General features: G+C 47.0%; 1 protein-coding gene across 1 annotated transcript in view; it reads right to left on the bottom strand.

The window, feature by feature from the left end:
- Positions 1–16548, bottom strand: part of EXTL3 (exostosin like glycosyltransferase 3) — a 152327-nt gene extending 135779 nt beyond the window's left edge. Inside the window, exon 1 of the mRNA XM_065630798.1 lies at positions 16534–16548. The gene's annotated coding sequence lies outside the window, so the exon portion shown is untranslated. The remainder of the gene's footprint in view (positions 1–16533) is intronic.
- Positions 16549–17218: the final 670 nt, after the last annotated feature.

The raw sequence follows: 17218 nt of genomic DNA, 5'->3' as shown, positions 1-17218 counted from the left end.
GCCGACAGACTTCTGTACAAAATAAGTGCCGAGCAAACGAGAGGCGATTCTGCTGTGGACTTCGGGCAAACAGTGAGATGTTGTAATAAAAGCTGCTTGTAATCACTCAATTCGAGCCTGTTTTCCACAAATTGGTTCAGCTTAAGCAAAATAAAAGCAGGTCTGTGAGGTTTTCAATTTCAAAAGGAAAAGTTGAGGTAATTAAGGGAACTAGTCTGTGAAGCTAACGGGGTTGAATGGCTGAAAGGCTCCAATGGGAAGATCTTGAAACAGAAGATGAAAAACCATCTGCCATTTGCATCCTGAATAGAGGAGGAGAATGAAAAGCACATGCAGGGAGGCAATGAGGACATGCTGGAGATATAGGCAGCGTCGAGCCCTCAGACTGAATATAGATGCTGCCTCACCTTTGAGTAATGAGGAGAGCGTAGAACGGAGGGATGAAGGCAGGGTGGGCTACGAGAAAGTCTGCCCGCGATTTCCCCAGCCGGGGGAAGGTCAACTGCACTGCTCGGTGCGCTCTGCTCCAGGCTGCCGAAATGTCGTGTCCACCAGCAAAGCCTTCTGACAGGTCTACACAATCCTCCAACTCAAATTCAGAAACCTTCATCATAAAAGCTTGGAAGTGCTGGAATGAACCTCCCGCTCCCACAGCTCGTGTTTGGAAGCACCGATGTGCGTGACTGGTGTTTTCGTTTAGGTGAAAAATGTACATTTTTCATTACAGCGCGGCATCCCGTCAATACCAGCCTCCTTCAAACAGCAGCTCTCCCGAATCACGGCGATCGGCAGCGCTCAGGGAAGCCACAGCTCTCAGTCGCAGACAAGATCTGAGAACAGAGCCCAAATCAAAATATAAAAGGCACGGGAATGCAGCATGTAAGTGCACCGTGAGATCACGGTTACATCGTGCTAAAAGAACCTGGCACTCCTCTTTCATAAAATAACCGGCTTCTTTTGACAAAAAGGCAGTCAGTCTTATTTACTGGGACTTTAGCAAAGCAACAAGAAAACTGGGGACTATTAGTAAAGGAGGAAAATGGGGATTGATAAAGAGAATGGTGAGATCGATAATAAATGTTATTGTGCATTAAGCGCGGCAGGTTTTTTTAAAAAGCATAATTACAAAGGTAAACAATAATGTCATCATTTTGAGCACAGTCTATTTCAAGGCCTAACTTTACTATAATGTACCAAAATGCTCTAATTTTTATATATATATATATATCTCTCTAAGCAGTACAGGCCTGCTGCCAAAATCAGCCACTAAAATAGGGGAATGGTTGCCAGCTGCTGCTTTTTCCCAGCGCAGAAAGGACCTTCCTTCTTTCCGCAGTTCGCTCAATTCAGTTATTGGTGCATTAGAAAGAGAGAAACCAACTCCAAGCTGAATCATTATGAAAATATTTCTTAAAATAGAAGCCTTCTATGTTTTTACCTGCAGGATTCTTAAGTATATTTACAAAAGCACAGGACCGGAAATCCTGAGTCTGATCCCTTAATACCGAAGTCAACCACGTATCATAATCCCATTAATACATTTATCAGGCTCCATCTTCACAGTAATCAGGTTTTTAGCCCCTGTTACACAATTCCCATTAGAAGGCTATTCAAAAACCTCACTTGGTTTGAAGCCATTCTGCTCATTTCCAGCCTAAACTTATTCAGAGCCATTTGTTCTAGTGCCAGAATTGACATTCAACTTAAATAACTCTTCTCTCTCTCTGGTATTTATGCTAGTGTATTTATAGAGAAGGAATATAATTTTTCTCTGCCTTTTTTTGTCACTGCCTTACTGTCCAGGCTCCTCTAATTGTTTTGTGAACCGCTTTTTCTCTTTTCCAGATCATTTCTAGCATTTTCTAGCGGAAATCAATCTTTCTCCCACATGGACAAGGAGCGCATAGTACATTTTAAACAATGCCTCACTAAAACCTTTTGCAGTGGCATTCACATTTCCTTGTCACTCGTGGAAATGACTTGGTTGACAAAGGCGATCCCAGTATATACATCTTTGTCATTGGGACATCAGAATTAGCCTATGATTGATTAATACATTCCAGTTCCAATATAGAAACCCCAGCTTTCTATCAGAACTTGCATTTGCTTACAGGCAAATAGTCCTAAAGTCATTCATTCTTCTGACGGGATGTCCTATTTTTCCCTCTTTTGATGACATCTCCAAATCCCATTTATTTCTGCTATATCATTAGGTAATACTTTGATTAACACTGGTCTTGAGACGAGTCCTTGAGAAACACTATTGCTAACTTGCCTGCCAATCCTTCTTCAACCATCCTACCCTTCCTACCAGATTTATTGATGCAAAACAGAGAGCCAAATACTTCAGTTCTAAGTGATTGATTGAAACTGTCTTGCCTTGTATTTTTTGTCTTTTTATTCTTAACGAAGTGCTGACTTTTGCTGGTGGAGAACAGGCATATTTCTCTGTAAATCAGGCCTTTGGCTACACTGGAAATCTGTCCTATTTTCACAGTTGGGCACTTGTAAAAATTAATAAACCATGCAAGTCAACACAATTTATGTTAAAAATGGTAAATGAAGTTTCTTAATGACTGGTCTCACTTTTTAACTGTACTTAGGATTTATGTCACAAATTTAAAAAGCAATTAGAATGCAGGAAAAAGGCATGTAAAACTTGTAGTTAAATAAAATTAAGCTAAATGTGCTGAATACATAGTTTAAATTAAAACAAACTGGTTTATTGTACAAAGGAATTCTGCAGCCTAGAAATAGAGCCAATTTCTATCTGTTCAGCATGTCTTCAGGTTTTCAGAACTTGAAAGAAAATTAATTTCTATTCTCATGCAAAGGAAGAGCTGACGCTCAAGTAAAATGAATGTGGCAAAAACTACTTCATTAAACATTTTCTTTTAACCCAGATCACTGGTGCCACCCAGTCGCCCACGCAGCCATGCCCGTGTTGTCAGCAACGCTTTTGTTCACGGAACGGAGGAAAAGCAACACCAGCGAGCAAAGGTGGGCACGGGGGAGCAGGGTTTGTGTAGTCCTGCCTAAAATGTTTGCGAAAGTATATTTATGGGTGGAGTTCTGGGGGCAAACCGATCTGATCTAGACTGCACTCAGTGCCATCCCGTGATCTTCAACGGGCAGTTGCATTTGCGGTGTCTTATGTTGGCGCTGGGGATGGCAAGATCGCAGAGCAAGACAGTTCAAGGAGATAATAAAAACCCAAGTCTGCCCAAGAAAGCGATTTCTCTTCTGTTTTTTCCTAAATGCAAACCCACGCGCTCAGTGCCCGGTGATGGATGTGCAAACGCTGGCTTCTTTAATTTGGTTATCGCTCACGGATCTCCTTGGCGGCAGACTGACTTTGACAACCACCAAGGCAGTAAGACGGTGGTTCTCCGCAGAGATGGACACGAGCTGCTTGGACCTCACGGAGGAGAGGACCGTGCACTCACGCAACCCCAAGCACACACACTCTCCTCCTCCCGTCCCTTCTCTCCCTCTCTGTAAAGTCAAGTCGACTCACAGCAGCTCTGCAGAAGCACACGGGCTGACAACACCACGTCGCTTTGAAATCTCATCACCTACCAAACCAGGCAGTGAAGCTTTTTATAGCATCAGTGCAGAAAAGCCGAGGTCAATGAGAGGGGCAACCGGGAGAATAAACATGGAAATCGCTCCAGCTGGTGTGGGGAGGGATGTGATGTAGCACAATAAATAGGCTGCTGTGGATCAGGAGTTGTTGTCCCCAGTAGTCGTTACCTCAACCTGAGCCCTGGAAAGTTGTTTCGGCTTCTGCATGGGTAGAAGAACTAATGACATTCTCCAAGTCTTCTTCATTCACTGGTCCCGAAGTGCTTCGAGATCATCCAACAGATGGCAATACTTGTGTTTACTCAACACTAGTACTGGCTCCCAGGAAAGCAAGGACAAACAATAATTTGCCCTTATGATTACAGCAATATGCCACTAAAACCACTATGTCAAGTTTTAAATTCAATCATCTCTAAAGATTAAGAAAAATCCTCCCTTTCTCCCACCAGTGACAGAACAATACAATGCTTTGTCCTTTTTTTGTGTGTGTGTAATTAAAATATAGGTTGAACTTCAGGAGTGTTATTGCACTTGAAGCAGTAGGAGCAGCTGAATAAAGTGCATCATAAAAAGACACCACTGGGATCAGTTGAAGCCAACAAAATTGAAAACATTTAGAAAGAACAAAGCCAAAAACACAGAACCAGATTCAAACTTGGCGCACACTGTGGCAGGAGGCCAGAGGAAGAAGTTGTTGCTGGAGGAGCAACGAGAGGGCTCCAGGTTTCAGCCCACGGATCAGGTGTGATGGGCCAGACCATCAGGCGTCATCACCTGGGATGAGATCAATGAAGTGATGCCGATCTCAACTTGCCGAGGTTCCGTCCTGGCGCATCTAAACTCAGCTGTAAAAAAAATCCTCATCATATCAAGCCATGCCGTTTATAAACACTGAGCTGTTCCACGCCACTTGCCATCTTCAGAGAGCTTTAAAACCAATAACTAATCCTCACAACCACCTCCTTGGGTGCCAGGAACTGTTTAAAGATAGGAACAAAGGCGAAATGGTGAAGTCGTTGGCTACAGCTCCTAAAACACAATTTTTAAAACCAGCCGAGCACAAGCAGAAATTCGGGGCTCCCAGTCATGTACTCTCTTCACTAGGCAGAATTTCCCTTGCGTTTCTTTTACGGGAGACACCTACAACCTAAAATATTTACCCCCAAACCTGAAACCTCATAGATAAATTTACTTCTCAAGTGGGTATGAGACCGATTTTGTATCTTCTGTGCACAGGCAGGACAGGCCAAGCAGCAGAGGAGGTAAAATGCGTGAAGTGATGGTACGATGGAGATCAACAGGGAGTTTTGGCCACTAACTTGCATTTCAGCTGATGTGGTTTAACCAATAAAATAAAAGCAGCTGAGCCTACTCACTAGAAGGTCAGTAAATCACAATTTCTAGATTCTCTTCTCCATCTTAGTTTTTCCTCCAGCAAACAAGATTACCTTAAAATTTACAAAAAAAGACATGAAAAAAGTCATGCTCATAACAAACTCACAGAGAAAAAATGACATACAGAGCAGATCCGTTACTAATGCTCTACTCAGCAGAGATTTCCAGAAGACACCAGAACTGAAAAAATATTTTAGCAAAGTGCCAGAAACAAGAATAAGTTACTAAAGGGAGAATAAACCCAACACACTTGTGTTTCTAAGCACCTCGATAACATTATCAATAAGCCCAGGTGCATCCTTTCCACAAATGCAGCAGCAACAATTGACTCAAATGGATGACACTTCTGTAATGCGCCTATTTGACTTTTAAACTGAAGGAGATAAAAATTCAAAGATTGGACTTCCTTGGTGTTTGTATGTTAATACACAAAGCTTTAGTGAAATTGTTGCAACTCAACCTACAATTCATTCTGTGCAGTCAGTGACACTCAAGTACCTACTGGCAATTTTCATACCTCTCACGGTGTATCTCATGGGCTGTCATCAATCTGATGCATTATCTTTTTTGCAAAAAAATCTGTCATGCATGCCAGGCAGGCTTCCCCTTGGTTCAGGTAGGCAGGAACAGATCTGACTCATCCTCTTTGTTTTCCCTTTCATCCTGATCTATCTTGTCTCCTTTTCAGTTTAGTTCTCTCACTTTACACAAGGAGAAGGGATCTGGCTACACATGCATGTGCAAGGAACAGCAAAAGAACGTGTTTTTAATCTCCACCTATTCCTCTTGCTAACAGCTCCTTTTACTTCATCTCCTTGGAGGTATTTTTTATTAAAACCAAATGAATTCTCGTTTTCTCTTGCTTTCGTTGAAAGAAAACAACAGGACTTGTGAGAAACCCAGCTAGGAGGAAATGTTCACAACCTGGAGTCCCTTGGATTTGCTGAAGTCCTTCGCTGCTCCAGAAAGCAGGCGAGTGGCTACACTTTCCACCAAGCCACTGGTTTCCCCAGCGCCATCCAGTTTCTACTCGGGCTATTTCTGTCCAAACCACCATCACATTTAAACTGAGAACAAGTTTAACTGCAAGTAGAGACCACAATCCATGGGCCTGGGGTCTAGCAGGGCAACAGAAGGGCCACGTTCTGGTCTGGTTGGTGGTTCTCCTGACCGGAATCGTTGGAAGATCTCTCCCTCATAGGCACTGTCTGGTATTTGCTCACACAAGCTGCGGCTGCACCTCTCCCTGAGGCTCAGTAAGTACCTGAGCAATCCCTAATGCCTGTCTGCCTGTTTGTCATGAACTTATGCAACCTTAATTACCCTTGCAGACCTGTACCTCTTTGTCAGGCTTGACTAAAACAGGCCGACAGGTTCAGAAGTTATTGGGGTGGCGCAAACACACATACATATGGGGTGATAAGAAACTTGGATGAGACTGAGTCTCATTTTGTAAGAAAACAAGATGGATGTTGATTGTAAGGGCAAAACAAGAGAGTGTTGTCACAGATCAGAGGAGAGATCCTAAGCAGTGAGCCATCCACAGTGAAGCAACCTGAAGATCTAGGTATAGCCACCCAGAAAAATGAGTATTTGGATGTACTCAGGAATACGCAAATGTCTAAAATACCACATTCATAAAGAAACCTCCAGCCCACCTTCTTTCTTCAAGACTGATGAAGGGCTAGAATGCCACTGCCATGGTCTCAGGGTAGCTGATGCCAGACAGGACCAACCCCAACAGAATCAGAGGTTGCACCAACCTCCCAAACTACTTCACCAATGAGTGAGACCACAGAAACAGAAGAACAAAGCTGAGATGGACCTGAGAAAGCCTATCCCTTTACTCCAGGCTGCAAGAAGTTTTGCTTCAGTCATTTTTTCTGCAGCTGCCCACCCAGAGTTCTCCAGAATCTAGTCAGACTACGGTTAAGCCAGCCTCAGCTCAGTGACAAACCACGTGGAGGAAAAGCTCTAACTCATGAATCCCTTTAATTCTTTAAGCCCTGTCTTTTCACCACCATTATGGTGATGTTTTGCTTTTAACAGGCTTGGCCGAGTGATGGGAGATGCACTACCTGAAGGTTTGGCATCAGGATGCAGAAAGCCCTGCAGTCGTGAGACTGCCGTGTGGTTTTAAGCGTCCCACGGTCGACGGGACAGCAAGGAAAGAGCACGGAAACCAGCACTCCTACTTCAAGCTAGTGCCAAGACACGAAGAGTTGAGAGATTTACGTAAATTCAACAGCAAACACAGCCTATACTTGGGTAACAACCTACTTTGCACTCAATACTCGTGATTAATATTACGCATATTTACTCATTAACAGTCAGAGGGTGAGACCTTGTCTTTGCTCAACAGCTACCAGGCAGCGTCCCCATCCTCTCCTCCTGCAATCGGCACGGCACAGTGCATGGAACAAGTGTTTCCATGCACAAAGCGTGAAAATACAACACAAAAAACCAAGGCTGCTAACAGTAGCGCGTCGCCCATCTGGGCTCTCCTTCTGATGAGCCTTCGAGGTAACATGAAACACAACAAAACAACCAGCAAAAAAAGTCCTCAGGTGGCCAAAGATTCATTTCAACAGGCAGAATCATTCCCTTCATCCTCTCTCCAGCCCCCACTTAATTGAGTTGCCTGCTAAATTGATGAATTACAGGTAAATGATCTCGCTGTGATGCCTCTTGCTGATGAATGAAGAATGCCCTGCCAGAGCCTCCTGATTTCAGGTGATGGATTCGAGCTCAGGCTGAGACACAATTCCTTGTGACTGACAAGCTCAGCTATTTTCACTCTTAATCTTGGTATTATTTGATTGAATAAATCCAAGGTCATAATTTCCTAGCTGGATATCGAAATACCACCAGCCCTCCAATTACTTTTATCTGCATCTGAAAAGAATTAAGAACATTCATGTAAGAGCTGGTAAGATCTCAGCTTTGTTGCCAGGAAATACCTACACCCAAAACACACCTTTACCGGAACACAAACGAGCAACTGTGAAGTGACATTTTTAGGATGCAAACTAATTTTTCCTTCCCGTGTTCTTCTTCAAAAAGGCACAAACGGGAGCAAAAACTTCTCCAACTTGGCTGCACAGAACTTTCAGACAGATCTCTGCCCAGCATCAGCTGGATCCAAAGATGTTGTGTCATGCGTGAAACATTCCAGCGCTTTATTGTGCAAGCTCCTAATTATCAATGTCTAGGCCCTGTATTTCTGCAGCGAGATTTATGATGCAGCTTAAGGGCGGTGGATATGAACTAGTTTTCCCTCAAATCTACAGACAGGGAACAACAGAAATGTTTTTTATCCCCTCAACTTCTATAGACTCCGGTGCAGAAAAACCCCAAGGAACAAACAAGCCCCTCAAAGGAGGAAATCTGGGCGAAAATTGTCCTTCCCCGCCTCCACCACTACCACAGGAGCACAAATGTCTTTTAAACAACTCCACGCTGTCCCTTGGGGACAATACACCCAGATCTTGAGAAATTTCACTGTTGTATCTGTATTTAGGGGATATAAACATCACCACTGCAAATCTCCTTCCCTCCCACACCAGGTCCAGAAGGAAACGCTGTCGCCGACCTGGCTGCGGTTCGTGCCTTCAAAACCAGTCGGTGGGGATGGAAAAGTCTTGCCAAGGAGAAGCAGAAAACTTCTGGGGATAAAGGGTTGCGCTTCTGCATGTAAATTTTCACAGCAAACTAAAAGGGAAAAAAAAAAGTCTGGAAATTAAGCTGATTTTGGAGGTAAACGCTCGGTTGGGAAGTCAGATCAAGCTAATCTCCCTTGCTCCCCAAGAATACGATACATTGGAAAAACCTGTAGATGAAACAACCAGTATCCAGACTAGTGGCACACGCTGCTCTTACTGGTCTAACAGGGGGTTAACACGGCTTGTGCTCCAGAAAACAACCATATTTCATATTTATATATATGTCTGTGGGTGCATATAGATATGCTGAATCACTTTGTCTGCAAATATTTTTTAAAAATTAATATTTTGGCTCCAAGATGTAAGATTAAACAAAAAAAAATTAAAAAATCTACACGTGCTATTGCAAGAGTTGCAATAAAATCAGCGCTTCTGGTGCCGGTGAGTTATAGGTGCTCACGACAGGCAGGATAATGGGATTTTACCATATTTTGTTTCCTTGGAGGTAACTGCACTTTTATCAGGACATGCAGGATATGAGGCTCCGACACTGCTCTGCTCTGATTCATACACTGGAATAAAGCAGAGATTTGATGGCATCTGCATTGCTGACTCAATCACGTATCTTCGCTGTTGATCTTGTCAGTGCCGGGAAAAAGGATTTGTGGGGAAGAACGCTCTTCTTGCCTGCATGCAGCCGGCAATGCGGCCTCAGCTTTGCTATTTTGCCTCAGGGCCTCGCTGGTAAAAATAGGTAAATAAAATAAATGCATTCCTGTCTCCAGCCCACATCCAGTGAGGCAAGGTTTTCAGCTGGTTTTCTCCACCCAAACTTGCAAAAGCAATTTTAGAAAAGAAAAAGAAATCCCAATTGCTCCGCTTTTGGAATATATTTGAAATTAAAAGAAAGCAAAACCTTGCCCCTTCTTCTCCCTGTGCTTTACTCCCAGCCGGCCTCAGAAAAAAGTGGAAGACAAACACTTTTCGCACTGAGGCTCATTCTACCTCCCAGTGGTTGTTTCCAAAGTCTAGATTTATTGTATGGTGGTGGTTTTTGTTGTTGTTTTGGGGGGGTTGTTTGTTTGTTTTTTTCCTAAAGTTTAAGCCCTGGCACATCTAATTTTCCTCCTTTTTGGGGAACAAAGAAGAAGAGCAGCAGCTCAGCAGGCAACAAAACAGCTTCTCCTCCAATTCTAAAACTACAGAGCTGAGACCACCGAGGTGACAAAGAAGATAAATTAGCACCTCAGAGGATGCTAATTGCACGTGGGAGCGGAGCTTTCCGGCGGGCGGGCGGGTTTTGCCTCGTCTCGTGCTCTGGCAGCCCCTGGTGAACATGCACAGCCCCACACGCCAGACCCATGGGTGGGACTGCTGCTCGCGTTCTCCTCCTGCCAGGCCCACACCACCCACAGCTGCGATGGAGGGAGCTCCTCAGCCTCTTCCCCGCTGTGGTTGTGGAGTGAGAGGGGCTGTGACACTGTCTGAGTTTAAAAGTTGGTGATTTAGCAGGAAAAATATTCTGCCGCTGCAGCCGTGGGCCTTCATCCCCATGGCATGACCCAGGGTGGGTTGTCTTGCGTTGGACAAAAACGACACTGGAGAGGACTGGCTACGCCACATGTCCCTCTTTGTATTTTATAGACTCACAGAATCATTTTGGTTAGAAAAGACCCTCAAGATCATTGAATCCAACCATTAACCTCACGCTGCCAAGTCCAGCACTGCCCCATGTCCCTGAGAACCTCATGTCCGTCTGTCCAACCCCTCCAGGGATGGTGACTCCAGCACTGCCCTGGGCAGCCTGTTCCAATGCCCCACAGCCCTTTGGGGAAGAAATTGTTCCCCACATCCAACCTCAAGCTCCCCTGGCGCAACTTGAGGCCGTTTCCTCTGCTCCTGGCGCTTGTTCCTGGGGAGCAGAGCCCGACCCCCCCTGGCTCCAAGCTCCTTTCAGGCAGGTCAGAGATCAGAAGGTCTCCCCTCAGCTCCTGTTCTCCAGCTGAACCCCCAGCTCCCTCAGCCGCTCCCATCACCCTTGTGCTCCAGCCCCTTCCCCAGCTCCGTTCCCTTCTCTCAACTCGCTCCAGCACCTCAAGGCTTTCCTGGCGTGAGGGGCCCAATCCTGTTTAATTCCTTGAGGGTGCAGACAGGACCACAGGTTGGGGCAGAGTAAAGGTTGTCTCCTCTGCTGTCCTGTCTTCGGTGGACACATGATGCCAGAGCTCTTGAACATCCTCCCAATCTGGCTCACTTGAGCCCACGCGGTCAACATCCATGATGTCCACGCTGGCTCTGGAGACCTTTGGGATGAGCCAGGAGAGCATCCCCATGGGCTGGTGAGGTGGCCGAGGCCACTCCAAGTCCCGATTCCCACCCTCCCACCTGGGCCCCACCGAAATGAAGACCCAAAGGAGCCAGAGGAGTTACAGCAAACAAGAGCAGGCCTGGGGTTGATGGACTCAACACCTGGTGCCAGGGCGAAGCCTCCTCTCCAGGGAAGTCGTGTCTCATCTTGCACAAAGCCCGTTGGGGTTCCCTTCCCTCTGAGACCCCACCACTCTACCCAACATGGTCAAAATTAATTCAAAGCATCACTGGGGATGGACAACAAGCAGCATCTCGTTAAGCCTCCTGTTTTTGGGAGCCACCATCGATGTCACCGATGTCACTCCTGCTCATGATGCCTGTTGCATTCACCTTTGGAGCTCAATACTTGCTGAATTTTCCCCGTTCCACTTCATGTCTACTGTTTTATTAATCACATACAGAAATTCAGGGGAGCGTGGCTTTCCTAGAAGGGTGGCGGTATACACTCATTAAATAAAATATAAACACCTCATCTATACGTAATGTCAGGTTTGATCTTCACTGTTTTCTTGCCCCTTTTTCAAGCCAATTTGCAATTGTTTTTTGGTTGCTTTTTGGGAAGGGAGAGTGTAGGGGAAGGCTGACTTAATGCTTAATCTCATTTTTGATCTATTATTAAATGGCTGCCTTTTTTTTTCTTTTTTACCCTTTCTTTAGGAAGCCAGAAGCCCCAGCAGAAATTACAGCCAGAAAGAAAGGTGAACTGTGAAATGAAAACTGGGGGAAAAGGAATTGCTTGGGCATCTTTTTTTTCAGAGTTTTCTCATGTTCAGCTATGAGAAATCTCTACGATGCCAGCCAAGTAAAAGAAAATATGCCAAAAGTGATGAAAATGCAAAGTTTTGGCCCCGATCCCACCGCTGACACACGTAGCCAAACCCACCGATTGCAGCCGGCACGTGTGTCCCCATGGGATTCCTCCACGGAGCCGCTTTTCAAATACAAACACGTCGACGTTTCCTCACCATGCACCAGCGTTAGTAATTCTCCAGCAAATCCCCAGGCTCGGGAAACTGTGCTTTTGTGCCACGAAGCCACGCACTCAGATTTTTAAACTGATGCCAGAGCCAGGACGTAGTGAAAGCCCGGGACAGGACCGCACAGCATGAGGCCAGTGGCACTCAAGACATCCAGGAATATATGTGTGTATATATATATATTTACCATTTTTATGCTGCATCTTTCAACGGGGAGCCTCACTGAAGGAATTCCCACCAATATGCAGGAGGACAAGCCAAGGGACCATTAAAACTCCTGCAGTGCCCCCCCTGCCACGAGCAGGGACATCTGCACCAGCTCAGGTTGCTCAGAGCCCCGTCCAGCCTGGCCTGGGATGTCTCCAGGGATGGTTCAGCCACCACCTCTCTGGCCAACCTGGGCCAGGCTCTCACCACCCTCAGCACAAACAATTTCTTCCTCATGTCTGGCCTGAATCTCCCCTCCTTTAATTTAAAGCCCATTTGCCTCTTTTTGGCCCTTCTACATCGCTCACATGGAGAACACCCCTTGGCAGCCCCGGGGAGGAGAAAACACTCCTTAGCATTTCCTGTTACTGTAATTAATCAAGTTAAGCATTTCCTATTCATTTCCTATTATAAACATCACCTTACTGGCTCGCAAGAAGAGAGCCATCCCCTAACCATCAGGAACACAACCCAGCATGAGTCCCAGACACCAAAACTATTTTTAGGGGAGAAAAAGCAGGTTTTTAAGTGCCTTTATTTTAAAAGAATGACCCGGGCAAGCAGCTGAAGATTTTGCGGCAAAACTGGGCAGGATCAGACCCAATCTGGAGGAAAAAGCATCACCAGGCCACGTTCCATGGCAAACCCTCTGTTTTTTCCAGGGGAATATGGAAAGGGCAGGGAGGTGACATGCAGCCCAAGAGAGCAGTGGGGAAGATGCCACCATCTCCTTCTGCCCCAGCTGTCACTGGACATCCCAGTACCTCCTCTCTGGGAACAGCCAGAGGATGTTTGGGAAAGAAACCCAAGAAATGGCCCATCCAGAAAGAGCCATCCCTGGGTGGGAGCAGCCAGCAGCTGTGTCCACCTGTCCCCTCCCGTCCCAAAGGCCACCAGGACCGTGTCCTGGTCCTGCTACGAGGCAGCACACACCACAAAACCTTCCGTTTGGTCATTTCCAGCCAGCCGCTCCCAGGGCCCACCAGAGAACAACCTTGGATGTAATAAAGGCAAATACTGACGTGGGACGAGAAACCCTTTTCTCCTTCCCAAGTGAGACAAGACAAATGGAAGAGATGAAGGACGCAACCACGAACCTTTAACTCCAACTCACCTGACCACCGCAAAATCCTTTTTGGGATCCCCAGTGATCCGATCGCAGCTGCCACAAAAATTGATGCTGGTGACGCTGGAGCAGAGGTTCCCTCACCTTCAGATTTTGGCTGGAGATGATTGATTCAGCTTTCTGGGCAAAAGTAAAGTTGGAAAGAGCCTGTTCCCAGAGATACATTTCTCCTAAAAAACCCAGAGCGGGATGTCACCGTGACGCAAGGGGCACACGTGCCACCTCCTTTTTCCATCTCCAGCCTAAACCCCCTCCTGCCTCCCCCTTAAACTCAGCAAAACTGAGCCAAATCAAAGCAACTGTCTACATTTGGCTTTATCTGCTACAAAATGTCAAACTTTTCTACAGGGATGATTACATTTCCATCCTCCCTCCCCCACAAAGCATGAAGACTGGTATAAAGAAGTCAAAAACATGTCAGAGAAAAGAAAGCGTCATCTAACCTGGTCACAAATTGTGGGATCAGCTGCAGGTGCCTCTTGGAGAACAAGGGGTCCTGCTGGGGAAAAACCCACCTGGGTTCCTCCATCCCCTCCTGTCACCTCTGATTTTCCTTCTCACACATTTGCTTATATGGAAATGCGAGTACACACGTGGTAAAAAAAAAAAATAATGTATATATATAGCCTGTGTGCTGGAAATATTATGACTAATGGATGGGCACCTGTGCAGTGTGTAAAAAAATCATCCCTCTGTCCCGATCTGACAGCATTTTGCATGAGCTTGAGACGTTGGCACCTACGTTTCATCTGCTTTCTCAAAAGATGATGGAATCCATTTAATGAATTACACTGATTTTAAGTCTCAGACATAGATTCTGTGCTGGCATCACTGCAGCGAAGAAGCCACAGGCTACGGGGCCCATCGCTACAGGGTCACTGGGCTCCCATTTATTTTGGAAGAGCACATCAGGGCATGGCACATCATCTAATTTTGATCTTTCTTTTATTTTTTTTTCGCTAGTACTCTGCTTTCCCCAGCATCCCTGGTGTTTGCCATCCAGCCGGGTGGCACAGGACCACATCCCACACATCCTGCCGCTCCCACACATAGAATCATGGAATAGTTTGGGTCGAAGGGCCCTTCTCAGCTCCCCCAGTGCCCCCCTGCCATGAGCAGGGACATCTGCACCAGCTCAGGTTGCTCAGAGCCCCGTCCAGCCTGGCCTGGGATGTCTCCAGGGATGGTTCATCCACCACCGCTCTGGCCAACCTGCGCCAGCGTTCTACCACCGTACACGGTGCCCACCCCACGTCGCTGGGACTGCACAGGCTCACGCTCGAGGTTTCCACGCAGGCAATTTGGGACCATTTACAGCCTCCTAGAAATCACGTGTACCGACCCCCCCAGCACTGGAGCCCCCTCGGTTCCTGCATTGGAAAGACACATTCCCGCGCTCGCTGGGTTGGATCCAAGCGCCAGCTCCCCGACCCAGCCAGCTCTGCAGCAGTGGGGATGGGTAGAGAAATATCTCGAGGCTTTTTTTTTTTTCCTAACAGCCCTTCCAGGGACAAAAATAACATGAATTACCTGTTTTTCCAGCATCCTTTCCCTCCCGAGCCGAGCAGCAGAGCGCGCAGCCCGACCGATGTGCAGCCGCTGTCAGGTCAGTGCTCGCACCTTCCACACCTGCAGCATCTCTCACCTGCTCCCGAGCTGCTTCGTGGGGACAGGGCTGGAGCAGAAACCCCACAAAACCCTGCAAAACCCCTCCCACATCAACCAAGAGGAGAAACACCCAAAAGAAGAGCACGCGGGATGACGAGGACGGAGCAGCTTCTGTAGGCAGCGAGGTTTGCAGAAAGGAGGAGAAGTTTTTTATTGCTCAGCCCCTAAGTTTGAAGATGAAGGGTGGACGTGGAAACATTTGTGGCTGTAGGGAGCCCAGACTGCCCAGACCAGGGTGGAAAACAAAGAAACCCAACCTCAACATGATGAAATACAAGTTTATTTGCTTTAGCCTGTGTCCAACTTCCCTCTCTGGCATAGAAAAATTTCATTAGTGCTGCTCTGGCTGGGGGCTTTTGTGCAAAGCTGAGATTTTTAAACAACCAACTGACCCAAAACATGATTTGAGGGAGCTGGTGAGTCCCAAGCGCCTCCAGATCCCTCACACGAAGGGGGAAACAAGCAAGATCGGGGCATCCTGACTCCCGAGCCCTTCTGCTCTCCCTGCACTCTCCTGGGTCACGTCCCAGGACGAGGAGTTAACGCAGCCACAGCCAAACGATGGAGAAGAACCACTAACCCAGCAGCGATGGGCACACGAGGGGTCCCGATACGCCCCTCTCAGGGGACACCAAAGCCATTCCCCGCGCTCGGGGGCCACTTGCTTCCCCCCCGGCCACCCCGGGCTGGGATTCCTCCTTGCGGCTCAAAAGCCCTTTTCAAAGCGGCCAATTTTCCTGGCGTCCCCCACGGCCCAAATGACCAAACTCTAAAGCAACTTTCCCCAGGGGCAGAGGATCCCGCTATTTAAACAGCTGCTTTCATATTAACCATTAATTTATGTTGCACCATCCCAGAGGAGCCGGAGACGAGCCGGTGCCACCCAGAACCACGGGGACAAGTTTCCCTTAACTTTGGGGCTGTGTGTGTGTCCCTCGCCAGGGCTCACCCTCTGCTGATGCTGCTCCAAAAATTCCCCACCCCAGAGACACCCCCAGCCCGGGATGGGGAGGGAAAAGGGGGGCGGTGGGGACCCTCCAACCGGGATCCATCCTGGCAGAGGAGGGTGCTGAGCCCCGGGGTACCCCCCCATGGACTGGGGGGATTGTAAAGGAAAAGAAAAGAAAGATAACAATAAATTAAAATAGGAAAAGTGAAATAATCGAAATAAAAAAATAAAAGTAAAAAAAAAAAAAAAAGAAAGAAAGAAAATTTAAAAAGAAAATAAAATAATAGAACGAAACAGAATGAAACAGAATAAACCAAAATAAACCAAAATAAAAATTAAAACAAAAACTAAAACAAGAAATAAAACAAGAACTAAAACAAAAAATAAAACAAAAAATAAAACAAAAAATAAAACAAAAACCCTCAAAAAATGTAAAAATAAAAAATAAAAGGAAATAAAAAATAAAAAATAAAAGAAACCAAAATGTAATAAAACAAAAGAAAATAAACCAAAATCAGATAAACCAAAATAAAATAAACCAAAACAAAATAAAGCACTCGAAGTAGCCGAGCTCGGCGCGGGGGCAGCGCTTACCTGGGGGGCTGCGGAGGCTGCGCGGGGGTTGCGCGGGGCTGCGCGGGGGTTGCGCGGGGGTTGCGCGGGGGTTGCGCGGGGCTGCGCGGGGCTGCGCGGTCCCTGCGGCCGCAGCGCTGCGTGCGGAGCGGAGCGGAGCGGAGCCCCCGGCCCGGCTGCATTGTGGGAAGAGGCGCCCAAAACTGGGGGGGCGCTGCCCTCTGGTGGCGGGTCCGCCGGGAGGGGTTTTGGGGTCCTGAGGGCCAGATGTCTGTAGGTATCTATAGTAACCTATATGGCACCGCAATAATCCCCATGTGGGGCTGACATCCCAGTGGGCTCTGACCACCCCCGAGGAATTTGGGGGGGCTTCTCAGGGGCAAACAAAATCGGGGTGCTGGGGAGCGGCGGGGATTTGTATGGAGCTGCTGCTTCTCTCTGCCGTGCCAACGCAGCACCCCAAATCTCTGCTTATTCTCACCCAGAACCCCAAATCTCTGCCCGTTCTCAGGCAGCACCCCAAATCTGTCTGTTCCCATGCAACACCCCAAATCTCTGCCCGTTCCCACCCAGCACCCCAAATCTCTGCCTGTTTCTATCCAGCACCCCAAATCTCTGTCCCCAGGCAGCACCCCAAATGTCTGCATGTTCTCATGCAGGACCCAAACCTCTGCCCATTCCCATCCAGCACCCCAAATCTCTGCCT

The sequence above is a fragment of the Caloenas nicobarica genome, chromosome 3, assembly GCF_036013445.1.
Source record: "Caloenas nicobarica isolate bCalNic1 chromosome 3, bCalNic1.hap1, whole genome shotgun sequence".
Classification (NCBI taxonomy): Eukaryota; Metazoa; Chordata; class Aves; order Columbiformes; family Columbidae; genus Caloenas; species Caloenas nicobarica.
Note: the sequence above shows the minus strand (reverse complement) of the source record. Positions and strands in the feature narration are given on the sequence as shown.